Genomic DNA, 13635 nt, shown 5'->3' on the forward strand with positions numbered 1-13635 from the left:
CAGCCTCCGGGGCAGGTCCTTGTCCTGGATAAGAAAAAAGAATACCATGCCAGAATGAAAAGACAAGAGGCATCCCCCATCGGCACCAGCCCTGAACTCCAGCACAAACACTCATCCCAGGACTCCAGCCACCCTCATGTGAAATGAGGGCTCGGATACTGCTTCTGTTATCTCACCGGCATTGCAGGAGGAAGCATTGGTCTATAAAGACATCTCTATAGATGGTCTATATACACATCTCTAGGTGTGTAGGCCTGGGTGGCAGCTTAGAGGTCATCATCTACTCCAACACTTTTGGCAGTGGGAAACCAAAGCCCACAGAGGGAAATGGCTTGCCAAAAGTCACGTATATTTAATGACGACTCTGAACTAACAACAAGGTCTGTCTCTCATTCCAGTCTCAGATCTCCCCTCATTGTGCGAGCCACACAGGGTCTTCAGGAAATGCTGGTTTCCTTTATTCTTTTTTTCCCCTCTTCCCTTTCTTATCCCCTCCTTTCCTTCCTTCTCATCAGATTAAAGTAATTTATAAACACTTAGTGCTTGTTTTCCTGAGATTTTTTTCCCCAAATTTGGTTAGATTCATAGATGTATAACTTTCTCTTTTCATTCATTTCTGTAAATAGACTCGTAGGGGTTCTGAGCTCCATCCTCTGGCCCTCTTTTCTTCCCATCCTAGGCAGCATTGGGGGCAAAACTAAACCAGTGACTTCCTAGATTATCTTCAAACCCTGATGGGCTGCCAGAGGGCCCCCAGCAGGATTGAAGGAGCACCGAGGAGCCAGACGCACTTGCAGGCGTGCTGCAGGCTCCTGTCTTGTTAGCATTGCCTGGTGTGCACACGAGGAAAAACAAGACAGGCAGAGAAAGAGCCAAGGAAGTCGGAGGTGGCAGGAGGAGGGGTTTCCAGTTCTCAGTGTCTCAGTCGGGCTTTGTGAATATGAAATGTGCAGTGAGGTTTGCCAAAGACAAAAGTGGAATATTTGCCTGCAAATTCCAGAGGGTTAAAGCCGTATAAAACCTCAATGCTAGTCCAGTAAGAGCAATAATCTTCTTGCCTCCCTCTGGTGGTGACTTCCAGGGGCTCTTTTCCTCTGGGGACTTGAGGAGGGTCGCAGGGAGGAGATGGTAAGTGGGGAGGGGTTCAGGGTGTGAACCAGAGTATGGCTGGACTTTGAACGAGAGACCTGATTCCAACCCATCGGTCACCAACCAGCTGAGTGACCCCAGCATGGGCAGTTAGTGGACTGGTCTTAGTCCCCCAGGTCCACCACTCACAATTGTGTGACCTTGGGTAAGGTAATTAACCTTGGTAAATCTCCATTTCCTCACATATATAATATGATGACACTGTCTTAGCAGGTTTAATAGATTAGAAATGATAAGCACAGAGTATAGAAGAATTGCAGCTGCCCTGATTATTATTATGATCATTACAGAGGAGAAGAGGAGGGTCCTTTCAAATACTCCTCCATTTACATGGGAGCATTTCGGACAGGGCACTGGAAGACTATTCAGCCATGGCAGAGTTAGCTTCAGCGTCAGAACTTGCTGTATTTGAGTTGTGTGTCTGGAGGGAAGCACCCAGAATGCTCACCAGATGGGTGTTGCATAAATAGCATCTTTGCCACGCTGTTGTAACTGCCCAAATTTCCTTCCCAAGCACTAGGTGTGTCTGCACTGCTCAGTGCCCCAGCCTCCCCCCTGTCTGGCTTGGCACCGCTCATCCTTGGACATGTCCCCACTTGAGGGGTCCAGGGACTCCATGAGCGGTGGGCAGCTCCTGGCTGCTGCCTCCTCGGCCTTCTATTCAATCAAAAGAGAGCAGCACCAGGGATCTGGCAACACCCGGAGCCCCATCCAAGTTTACAGGCTCTTCTCCATCTGGCGGAGCGTCTTCTGTCTGGGACGCGACCACCCACGCCATTCTCTTCCGATCCAGCACTCGGGTTTGCAATGATTCAGCTCCCGTGTCGGTTTTGCACTCTCCTCGGAAGCCTGGGAGGCCATCTGATGAGTGAGCAGGAAGTGGAGGCTGTGCTGCCTCCATCTGAGACGCTGGGAGGGCCTACTCACATCCGAGAGGTTGGGGGAACGGCTCTCCTGTCATTATTTTTAGCCTTATTAGCTTTAAATTGTCTTTGAGAAACAAAGCACAGGGAGGCATAGAGAGAGGACGTTAGACAGCTTGGCTTCCTGTTCCGCTTTTGTCAATAGTAACTGCAAAACCTTGGACATTTATTTTTACCTTTCTGAGACTCAGTTTCCTAATCTGTGCAATGGAAATGTACTGTCCTCCTGTCTTATCAAAGAGGGTTGTTGGTAGACTCAAAAGAGATGAGGATGAATGTGAAAGAGTGCTGTCAGCTGTAAGACACCAACGTTTAATGATTAGAAACTTATCCCCTCCCATGAAAAGATACTTCCTGGTTTATCCTAAAGCTGTTCCCTTTAGTCTTTACGAGCACGTGGGCTGGAGGCAGGGGTTGTGTTGAGAGCTTGGGAGGCTGGAAGGAGAGAGACAGTTGAAGTTCTTAGGGTAAATGGGGGACATTTTCTAGATTTCCGGAATTTGCAAAATCCTTTGTTTCCCATCTTGTCTGTTTCCTTCTGTCTCGACATTCCCCTTTGAGGAGACTTAATGTCTCTCCTTTGCCAGACACTGATGCTAGAGACACAAAGATATGAAATTGCCAAGGGGCCAAGAGAGTAAAAGGGGGGACAGAGGTATAAAGTAACTAAACTATAGTGTGTGAGGGTATGACACAACAAGTACCAGATTCAGGGAGCCTGAGGAGGGAGTGAACGGATCAGTTTTACGTGAAAGACCTCCTGGAACCCTTCTTAGAGAGGCAAGATCACCTCTGTTTTACAGATGAAGAAACTGGCTCTCAGGAAGCCTGGATGACTTGTCTCGGGTCAAAAGTCAGTAAGTGGTGTAGCCTGGACTCAACTCAGTTGTGTATGGTTCCAAAACTCATTCATTTTCCATTACATCATTTTGCATAACCCTGGCGACATTGGAGGAAGTATGATGCTATTCAGTAATAACAGCAACAATAAAAAACAAAACAAACAAACCCACCTTTTCTGCATCAAGATTCTTAGAGTAAGGAGGAAATAATCCTCTTCATAACCCTCTCATTCATTATCAAAGGCCTTTTATTCCAGAACCAACTCCCTAGTCTAAGCCTTTGTCTTCCTACATTAAGACTGCAGCTGTCCCTGAGATGGCTTTCCTGATGCTAACCTCTCTTTCCTATCCTACCGGTCAGTCTCTACAGGACACAGGGCAAACTCTTAAGCCCCATCAAACCTCTGTCAGGCTCATTCCACTTTACCTAATCCTCCCCAACTTTCTCTCAAGTTCACCCACCCAAACTTGATCTCTGGGCTTATTTCCTGAGGTGCCAGTCTCTATGGGGACAAGGAGTAAATAGAACATAACCCTTGGAGTCACAAGATCTGGGCTCAGCTGCCAACTCTGCCGTGAGTAGTCTGTCAACGTGAGCAAGGTCACTGAGGTTTTGGAGCCTCTGTCCGTTTGTCTCTAAAAGGAGGCCATTAACATTGACCAGGACACTCAATGTGAGGCTTAAATGATGTGATTTATTACTGAGAGCCCGGGGAAGTGTCATGCATCCGATGGGTATCAGCATAGAGGGCCATCTGCAGATAGATTTCTGATCTGAAACAAGCTCTCTCCTCCCTAGATTTATTGAGATGTAATTGACATATAATATTAGGGAAGTTTAAGGTGCACAAAGTGATGATTTTATATACGGACATATTGGGAAATTATTACCACAATGAGGTTAGTTAACACATCCATGGCGCACACGGTTTCTGTTTTGTAAGGGGAGTGGGGGTGGGAACTTTTAAGATCTCCTCTCTTAGCAACTTTCAAGAATACAATACAGCAGTATTAACTGCAGTCACCATGCTGTGCATTAGATCCGTGCAAACTTCCAGCTTGAAGCTCTTTCTCTTTAAAGGAAGGACCGTGCTGAATGCCTTCAATTCTAGAGCCTTCAAACCATCTCTTCCGAAATGATCATCTTTCTGGCAGATGCCTCTTGCCCCTTAAGCTCTGAAAGTGCAAATCAATTCCATCTCAGACCTGTCTGCTTGCAATCAATGCATAATTTTTCTTCTTCTCCTCCTCTGCCTCCTCCTTCTTTTTCCTGCAAAATGTGTTTGTCTTTTCCAATGACGATTTCCCCCTCACATTGGCTGTTTTGAGCCCAGGAATACAACAACTTGGGATGAGGTTCTGTGAATACAAGCTGGAAAATGTGGGCCCAATGTCAAGAACGATCGCCTCCAGTACAGTCTAGACTGCAGACCGAGGCTCCAAGAGGAGGGCGGTAGCAGCGCTGCCTGACTCAGTCAGTCTGTGGGCCAGGACCCAGGCTCCAGCAAGCAGCTCGCGCGACGCCAGGGGTGCTCTCCAGCTGGCAGGGCCAGGTACAGGATGGCCTGACCAAGGTGAGCTGTGTCTCCCACTTCTTTGACTCTTTCCCTTGTCTATCATTGCAGCTGGCTGTGTTTTCTCTGTGTCGTGCCCCTGGAAGAATTAGACAAACAAAAGTGGGGAACCGTTCCTTGCAGCATAGTACATTTCATCCGCCCCGTCTTTCAGTTCTAGGCTTGCATAGAGAGTTCGGAAAGGGGAGCACACGACTCCACCCTCCTCCCGAAGTCTGATATCTGGCAGAGTTCACTGAACCCACCCTGATCCATTGTGTGTCTCGAGGAGAAAGTCTGTGTCATTTCCTTTCAGTGTGAGGGCAATAGAAGGTCAGAAAGACAGGTTTAATTACAGTGTCTGCCACCTTATTCTAGAGGCAAGACTTCCCTGAGCCTGTTTCCTCAGCTGCAGAAAATACGTAATAATGTTGCATTTAATAGACTCGAAGGTGCCATTATTTTATACTCTTCTGAGGAAGAAAAAAAAAATGCTGCCAATTAGACTGATACACTATGGACAATAAAATACATCCTGAGACCAGAAATGTTAAAGTGTTAAAAAAGAAAAAAAAAAGTCTTCAAACAAATGAAATGTGGAACCTATCTCAGAGGGTTCTTGTGAAGAGTAATTAAGATCATGCATCTGAAAGTGTTTTGAAAACTGTCAAGTACTGTAATACACTGTTATATTTAATACAGGCAGCGCACAGGCCAAGGAAAAAGCCAGGGCTTTGAGGTCAGCCAACCCTGGCTCAAATTCTACCAATATCACCTCCTAGTCATGTGCTCAGACAATTTCTTTTGCCCACCAGGGTCTCAGTTTTCTATTCTGTAGAATGGAAAGAATAATTCTTACTCTGCTTCTCTCACAAGTGTAACACCACAAGTATATACAGGAAGTAGTTATACTAAAAATCATTTATTGATCTGAAATCAGATTTAACTGGGTATCTGTATTTTATTTTATTTAAATCCGGTAACCCGCTGTACAGTACAGCAGTCAACAACTGTAAGTTGCTGGGTACTCTGGGTGGGAGGCTAAGACCTGGGGGTTTCAAATGGAGGGACTGCAGGTGAATTAATGACGCTTCAGGACCAGGAATATTCACAAGCTTCCGGGGGGGGGGGGGGGGGGCGCGGTAGAGACAGCAGGGGGTGGGTGGTTCTGGGAGACAGACTGGGGGTGGTGGAGGTTGAGAGACAGCAGAGGCAAGGGGACACTGCGTCTGAAAGCTGGGGTGGCATGTAGGTGGTGCTCAGATGGTGTCTTATGAAAAGCCAGAAGCAACAGACTCCAAATAAATGCCTTAAAAAAAAGAAGAAGAAGAAGACGAAGATGACTAAGTGAGTAATCGCTGCAGGAAGAGAACTCAAGAGTTGCACTGAGTAAGATCATGTCCCAGTGTTTTTCAATAAATGAAGGAAAAACTGTAAATTATCCATTTGTTATTTTTGTGAGATTTTCAAATCTCTGATTTTTCCCCCTATTCCGTCTCTAGTTTTTGTATCCACAAAAATGTTTCTTGTCCATCTTAAGTAACTTCTTTTTGCAGATGGAGTCCCAAACCACACCAAAACTGCAAATGTAAAGTTCATTTCTGCCCTGTGAGGTCCCACTGGATAGAGTCCTAGGTCAGCTCTGGACTTAATACTACCTTGTTCCGAGGAGAAGGCAGAGCTTGTGTGGCGCTTGGTTTGTTTTGACTTTAGGAGTTGCTAAATTCAGGTCTTTGATATTTGACCACGCTTCTGAGCTATTGAAATAGACTTGGATTTTAGTTAGTAGGAAATGAATGGCATTTGTGTTTTCTCGAAACACACTCGTTCCTGTGAATTAGGTAGACTGGGGTTACGGTTCCTGGTGTCCCAATGAGGAGCCCAGCCTCAGGGACATGTAAAATGTTAGCCCATGCTCTCGCGATGGGTTGGCGAGAGCCGGACTCAGCCCTGCATCCCCTCCTGCCCCACTAGCTCTCTTGGCACGTTAGTTAAACCATCTGGGCCTCATCTAGGAAACACGATGAATAGTGTCGATTTGCAGGGTGATTTGTGGAAATCATGTGAAATAATATGCATGGAAGGGTGCTGGAAACTGTACAGAGGCATATCGGTATTAGCAATTCTTAGGTAGGTTTTCGGCAGAACTAGGAGAAGAATCTCAATCTTTTTAGATGAAGCCTTTCTTCCCCATTTTCAGCATATGCACAGAACAGACTTTCCAAGGTTAAGTCTTGTTCTTAAGGTGGGGATGTGAGGATCTTTAGCCCTTCTCTGGAGGCCAGGAAAACCAACCTGGACTTTGGGGTCCACTTACAAGGCAGGGAGGCATGGGACAAGTCTCTCTCGTGACTGACAGATACAAGTGTATGTCATAAGGAGAAGCTGCAGAGAAAAAAGATCTTCAAGGAAATTTGGAATCTTTCTTTTTTGTTTATTTTGTATCTTGAGGAAGGGGGTTGTTCATAAAAATCAAACTATTAAGAGTAAGAGACATTCAAAATCTTTCTCAGCAAAATGTCAGTTTTGTTAAGAAAAAAATGGAAAACAAGAGTATTTTGGAAATGTGAGGGTTTATTGCCAATTCACGAGACCAATTTCCAACAACCTCCATATAGAAAACAATATTGTTGCTTAATAATCAAATAGGGAAGCATAGTTTTCTAGAATCTGTATTCTTAAAAATGTTGTCTAGATAAGGACACGTAGAGCCAGAAGAGATCTTAGTAATCGCGTAAGCCATGACTTGTATTGTGCTGATTTTGAAACCAAAGTCCAAATAAGAAGGGTTTTGACAGGGCCACATAGCAAATAAGCGCAGAGCCAGAAACAGAATCTAGTTTGCCCAGCTCTCAGGATTACGACTTTTCAGGTGTGCGGGGCTCTGTTTGACTTTCATAGACTTTGCATGCATTCTCCTACGTGGAAAATCGAGAGATTGCTTCTTGTTTGGATGTGGTGTGTGCAGAATGATCACACAGTAAGAATGGACCCAGCAGAACCACCGTTGACGTCAAAATATTCTGAATGTACATTTGTAATGACTTTATCAAGGAAACTGACATTATTTACAATGAGTTCTCATGGTTCCCATGCTCTGACTGAGACACAAAGGAACAGTTTCCTTTGAAGAGAAGCTGGTTGTAGCGGTTCTCCCTGTGGCCCTGAAACACCTCAGCTGGTATTCAGGACAGTCAAACTTCCTCCGCGCTCTCTGTCTCTCCCCGTAGCAGGGTGCTGCTCTCTTTTGAATAAAATCAGTTTAAAAAATGCTGGCTCTATTTATTTTTCACAAAAGGCTTAGAAAATAACCATGCAGGGTGACAGAGATCGAGTAGAAGAATTACCTGCTGGTTTAAAAAAAATCAAAAACAAAAAATCTACACAAATGCCTCATAGACGAAAGTGTCTATGACAAACGAAAGTCAGATCACCACGTTACAAAAAAGTCTGTTGCCCGTTGGCAACTAGATTCTAATATCAGACAAGGCTTATCAGGCACCCACTGTTCCCTTTTTTGATTGGGGTACTAGAAGCTCAAGGCAAAAATTTTCTTCTTAATATTTGTGTCTTCGCCCAGCTAGGGCTTCTAGGAATAAGGTAAAGGTCATTCCATTTTGCCTTTTAACTTGAGATCAGGGATCTGAGTTTTATCTTCCCTATGGTTTATTTTGTGCTGCCTGGACTCATTGTTGTAATTAGTCAATATTTAAGAAAAAATAAATAGAATAAGGTGATAGGTTATCAAGGAATATATTACATCAATTTAAAGAGAAAGAAAATATATGATACCTTGGCTTTGGTCTTCCCACCTGCATATTCTCCTTTCATTCTATAAAACTATCCTGCCATTCTCTGATGCTGGTGGGACTCTCATAACGCCCAGTTCCCTCCACAGGGGTTGGCACCTGAGCACTGGTTGGCCAGGAAAAGTATCCCTGTGTCCCTGGCTCCACTGATTTGTTCAGAGATAAGCGAGGGACCCAAGAAGAACCAATCATATTCTTTCCTGAGATGGTTATATGCATATATAGAGAGGCAATACTTCTTTCTGCTGGAAGTTATAAATCTGGGGCTGCCAACAGTTATATCACCTGCTATTTGGAGGTAGACTATGACTAATGAAGCCACACAGAGATAAGCAGAGTAGAGAGAGAAAGAAATGGCAAAAACAAATCCTGATAGTCTTATTTGAGATATCTTGGATCCAGACTTATTTGAAGACCAACAGGGGCATAGCCCTCTCAATGTTTGAGCTTCTTGATCTGGCTGAGCCTAAAACGTGATATATCCAAAGGTGTCCAATGAATTCTATTGTTTCTGATGGCCAGTTAATTTAAGTTGAGTTTTTGCACTTACAGATGAAGCTTTTTTCTGAATAATAGGATGAGGCAGCCTGAATCAATTTAATGGATTAATCAAAGAATCTTGTCGTCAAATAAAATCTTACTTGAAGTCCCAGGATAGAAAGAGATAAAATGGCATCTCTGTAGTTGATGTGGGGATAGGTGTGGGGGAGACGCGGAGCCCAGCTTGATCTCTTTTGTAGCTCACAGTAGACCTTAAGTCGTCTCTGTGGGAGTCTAGTGCTTCAAGTAACCAATTTTAAAACCACCTGAGTAGCATAGATTCTAGAGCTCACTAGATTATGAACTCAGTGAGGGCAGAGGCCATATCTATAACTGTCTTGTTCTTTTCCATATCGCATGTTTAGCCCAGTGGCTGGGGAGCAAGTGAACAAACAAATTTTACGTAGAGTGAAGGATGGTGTTTGTCGTGTGGGGCATCCGGTGGGGTCTCTGCTCCCGCTCCCCACATAAGAACGCAGGATACGGTGAGGCCAAAAAGGAACACCCACAGAGCCATAGGTAGGGCAGTCATACCACTATATTCTCCCTGGCGGCATTCACCTCTCTGCAATCCGCTCTTGCCAGCTCAGCCACCATCTTCTTGCTAGCCCCCATTTTCTGCTAGCGTAGCCACAGCAGTTATATTAGTGGCCAATGGCTCACTGGTTACAGCTGATGGCCATGTAATCAAAGTTGATGGCCATTTACTACCTGAGCCAGCACCTTTCCATGTGAGGCCGAGAGCCTGGAAACTGCTTTCTGGGGCTCTGTCCCCACCCTCCACCCCTACAGGCTCTCGCCTCACAATCTACGTGACAAGCGTCTTCCACGAGGGGCCCTGTCTGAGGAACCTGAGGTGAATGCAATATCCTGGACATAGCCAGGCTCTCTGGGCACAGCCAGGGTTTCTCAGGGCACCACCAGTGCTTCTGGGCACAGCCAGACTTCCTGGGCTTCTTAGGGTACCACTAGTTTCCCCGGGTACAGCTAGGGTTTCTCAGGGCACCACCAGTGCTTCTGGGTACAGCCAGACTTCCTGGGCTTCTTAGGGTACCACTAGTCTTCCCGGACACAGCCAGGGTTTCTCAGGGCACTGCCACTCTCTCTGGGCACAGCCAGACTTCCTGGGCTCAGCCAGGGCTCTCAGGGCACTGCCACTCTCTCTGGGCTCAGCCAGACTTCCTGGACTCAGCCAGGGCTCTCAGGGCACTGCCACTCTCTCTGGACATGGCCAGACTTCCTGGACTCAGCTAGGGCCTCTCAGGGCACTGCCACTCTCCCTGGGCCTCTCAGGGTACTGTGCCAGAACAACAGCAGCTCACAGTCAAGGTGCTTACATATTCTCAATGGTGGCCAGTCAAGGCACAAAAGCAAATATCCCCCAGTTCCACTACATGGTGGTATGTTCCCAAACAAACAGTCAAGCTGTCCATTAAATTAGGGATGGAAGGCAATTCCCCATAGTCCATAGTCATTCGCCAGAGCTGTCCTGGGGTTGAGGGACAACCTTGACCTCACCCTCATCTCCCATGGAAGACTCAGCAAGCGTTTCCTCCTGGGACAAGTCCCGCATCTGGGCTGCCTCAGCAAGCACTTCCCAGCCCATAGGGCCGCAACAACCTTTGCTTTCTCCAGCCTATGCTGGTTGGGAACCGTCCACATCTTCCCACCCCTCCACGGGGGTCCAGTTCTCCAGCGGCTGCATGGCTTTTCCTGTGCTGGTGGGAGAACCATCCACGTCCTCCCACCCCTCCACGGGGGTCCAGCTCTCCGGCAGCTGCTCCTCCTGGTCTTCCAGACACTGAGTGTTCATGCACACAAACTGCTCCACCACTCTTGGGAGAGCCTTGGCCGGCACCATATCCTGCCGACTACGCCATGTGTCGTGCGGGGCATCTGGCAGGGTCTCTGCTCCCGCTCCCCACATAAGAACACAGGACATGGTGAGGCCAAAAAGGAACACCCACAGAGCCATAGGTAGGGGAGTCATACCACTATATTCTCGCTGGCGGCATCCGCCTCTCTGCAATCCGCTCTTGCTAGCTCAGCCACCATCTTTTGGCTAGCCCCCATTTTCTGCTAGCGTAGCCACAGCAGTTATATTAGTGGCCAATGGCTCACTGGTTACAGCTGATGGCCATGTAATCACAGTTGATGGCCATTTACTACCTGAGCCAGCACCTTTCTATGTGAGGCCGAGAGCCTGGAAACTGCTTTCTGGGGCTCTGTCCCCACAGTGTTATTTTCTATTTGTTCCTCCTTAACTAAGTGCCACATTCTCCTTCTTAAATATGAATTTCTTCCATAGTCGCTCAGAGGTTGATTTGGGACGTGACATGTATCAAATTTAGCATGGTTTCCTTTCCACCTAGCTCCTCCAAAACCCTGTAGATATCTGTTACATTTAGTCAATCACACACAAGACTTAGAGAATCAGGAGACCTGGTTTTTAAGCCCAGATTCATTATGTAAGCCCTACTCTTCTTTGGGCCTCCAGTTCCCCATTGGTAAAATGAGGGGGCTAAGCTAGAGGAGCCCTGAGATCCTTCCAAATCTGCCATTCCATGGCTCAGTATAGAGTGGGATATTGATGACTCACTCAGCAGGATAAACAAGTTCTCCCAATGTGCAGTCTGCTAAAGTAATGAGCAATGAGCGGAACTCTTTCTAAACAGAAAAAAATTTTCACACCAGACAGAGTCCAAAACCTCTGAGGGTTAAGCGAGGGGAACTATAATACTAAGCAGATGAATCCTCTAAAATAATATTGCAACACCTCCTGGCATTCCTATCCTTGTTTCCATAGGATCTCTCCTGAGTGATTTAACTGCTATGCATGAGGACACCTGAGGTCACTTCCAACCCTGGCCCTGTCCCACCCAACCCAGGACACCCTTTCCACAGCGCTACACAAAGGCCTACTGGGTAGATGGCATGCACGGACCCTCTTCCAAAGGCCTCCCAGGGAGACCATGGACTCATCCGCTACCAGTTGGTAATTATGATTCCTTTCTCTCTCCTCTAAGAAAATGTTTCTCCCAGGGGTTCCCAGGATGCAAAGGAAGCAAATTAAGACAGAGAGTGGCACCAGCCATCTAATACTAATAGGAAGACATTATTGCATCTCTTAAATCTACTATCCCACACAAATGTCACAATAGATGTATGAGGTAGGTATTAACATCCCCAGATTACAGATGAAGAAACTGAAACACAGAAAAGTTAAGTAACTTAAGACAATACCATTCCACTTCAAAGAGGCAGAACCAGAACTCAGACCAAGACCGTCGTCTGACCCTGTGCCTTCGTTTTCAATCCCTATTATATCTACAGGCATGTGAAGCTATGTTTTCCTTTGGTAAATGTGAGAAAGTAAGCTTTTTGAAAAACAGGATGAAACTTTTTTCTTCAACTGATACAATACTGGCCACATACACTGTGAGTTTGGTGAAAGCAGGTCATTGTGTTAGATGTGGGATCCAGAAAGAAAACTGGCCTAAGTGGACCGAGTGCTACTTGGTTACCTGAGCCGATGGTGCGGGTTGGGGTTTGCTCTAAGTGTCCCTGTGCTGATTTGGCACTGTCCAAACCTGGGCTGTCCTCCTGGGTTGTTCTACACCGTGAGCATCCCACGACGAGAGGCTGAGGCCCGGCTCACAGCAAACCCAGGAACAGGAGTCAGTCATAATCCCTGTTGGCAGACACTTTAATCCTAGGAAATCAATCAAAACTCAAATTCTAGGGGCATCGTTCCTGAGAGTCTTTTGAGATGGCCTCAGTGCCTATGGGGATATTTCCCTTCAGTAAGCTATATATTCTCGGGAAATTTCTGTAGTTACCATTTCTATGCTGAGCGCACATTTTGGGGGACCTGGCGCAGGACTGTACAATATAATCAGGTAAAATTGGTATCTATGTCTATAACAAAATTGATCCTGAAATCACTGCTTATCATACTGTATGCTGCTCACAATACCAGAGTTTGTGTTTTCTCAGGAAAAGTGTGTTTTTGCTAATTAATAAAGTTTATTTACTCACACATGCTGCATTTCATAACCAATTGTGTTTGATTTCAGGAAGTGACGGCTGGGAACATACCATAGTCTCAAACCGATGGACTTTCTGATCACTCTTCCTAAAAGTACTTATCTACCATTTCGCCTCACAAATTTCTACTCATTCTTCGGAACTCAGTTTAGCCACATTGTTTTTCAGTGAGTCCTGCTTTACCTCCCCCAAGCCTGGATCAAATGGCCCCATGACTCCTCAAGCTGCCTGTGTCACAGCCATTCTCACGGAGCACGACGAGGGTCTAGTTTCTTGTCAGCTTCCCCCATTTTACTCTGAGATCCTTATGGGCAGAAATGATGGCTCCTTCATGTCTGTATTTCCTGAACAATGTGTGATGCAGAAAATGTTATCAGGAATATTTGCTGATTTAATGTCTGAGTGAATAAATACACAACAGGAGGGAGGGAGGGAGGGAGAGAGAGGGGAGGGAAGGAAAGAGGAGGAAGGAGGGAAACAGGAAGGGAGAGAGCGAGGAAATAAAGATAGATGGAGATTGGAACTAAATTTATGTTCAATTCTAAAGATTATCACCCTAGATTTTTAAGCTACTTACCTTTTCCTCTTTTAGCCTTTTGTTCTTTGGTTTCTGTCCTTAAAGTTGCATATAATTATTTTATCAAGAAAGAAGTACAGTGACCTTAGTAAATTTATAAATATGCATAAGATCTCTGTGGGCTGTCTTAGCTGTAATAATACCACTATGACTGACAATTTTGCTAACTCAGAATTCACCACAGCACCAGAACCA

The 13635-nt window shown here is 45.8% G+C and overlaps 1 long non-coding RNA gene across 1 annotated transcript; it reads left to right on the forward strand.

The window, feature by feature from the left end:
* Positions 1 to 4369: 4369 nt before the first annotated feature.
* Positions 4370 to 13293, forward strand: LOC141571502 (uncharacterized). The gene is made up of 3 exons (XR_012496249.2): positions 4370 to 4488; positions 11623 to 11811; positions 12893 to 13293. It is a non-coding gene; the product is annotated as an uncharacterized LOC141571502 (long non-coding RNA).
* The last annotated feature ends 342 nt before the right edge of the window (positions 13294 to 13635 follow it).

This window comes from Rhinolophus sinicus, chromosome 2, assembly GCF_057876585.1.
Source record: "Rhinolophus sinicus isolate RSI-liver-muscle chromosome 2, RSI-T2T, whole genome shotgun sequence".
NCBI lineage: Eukaryota > Metazoa > Chordata > Mammalia > Chiroptera > Rhinolophidae > Rhinolophus > Rhinolophus sinicus.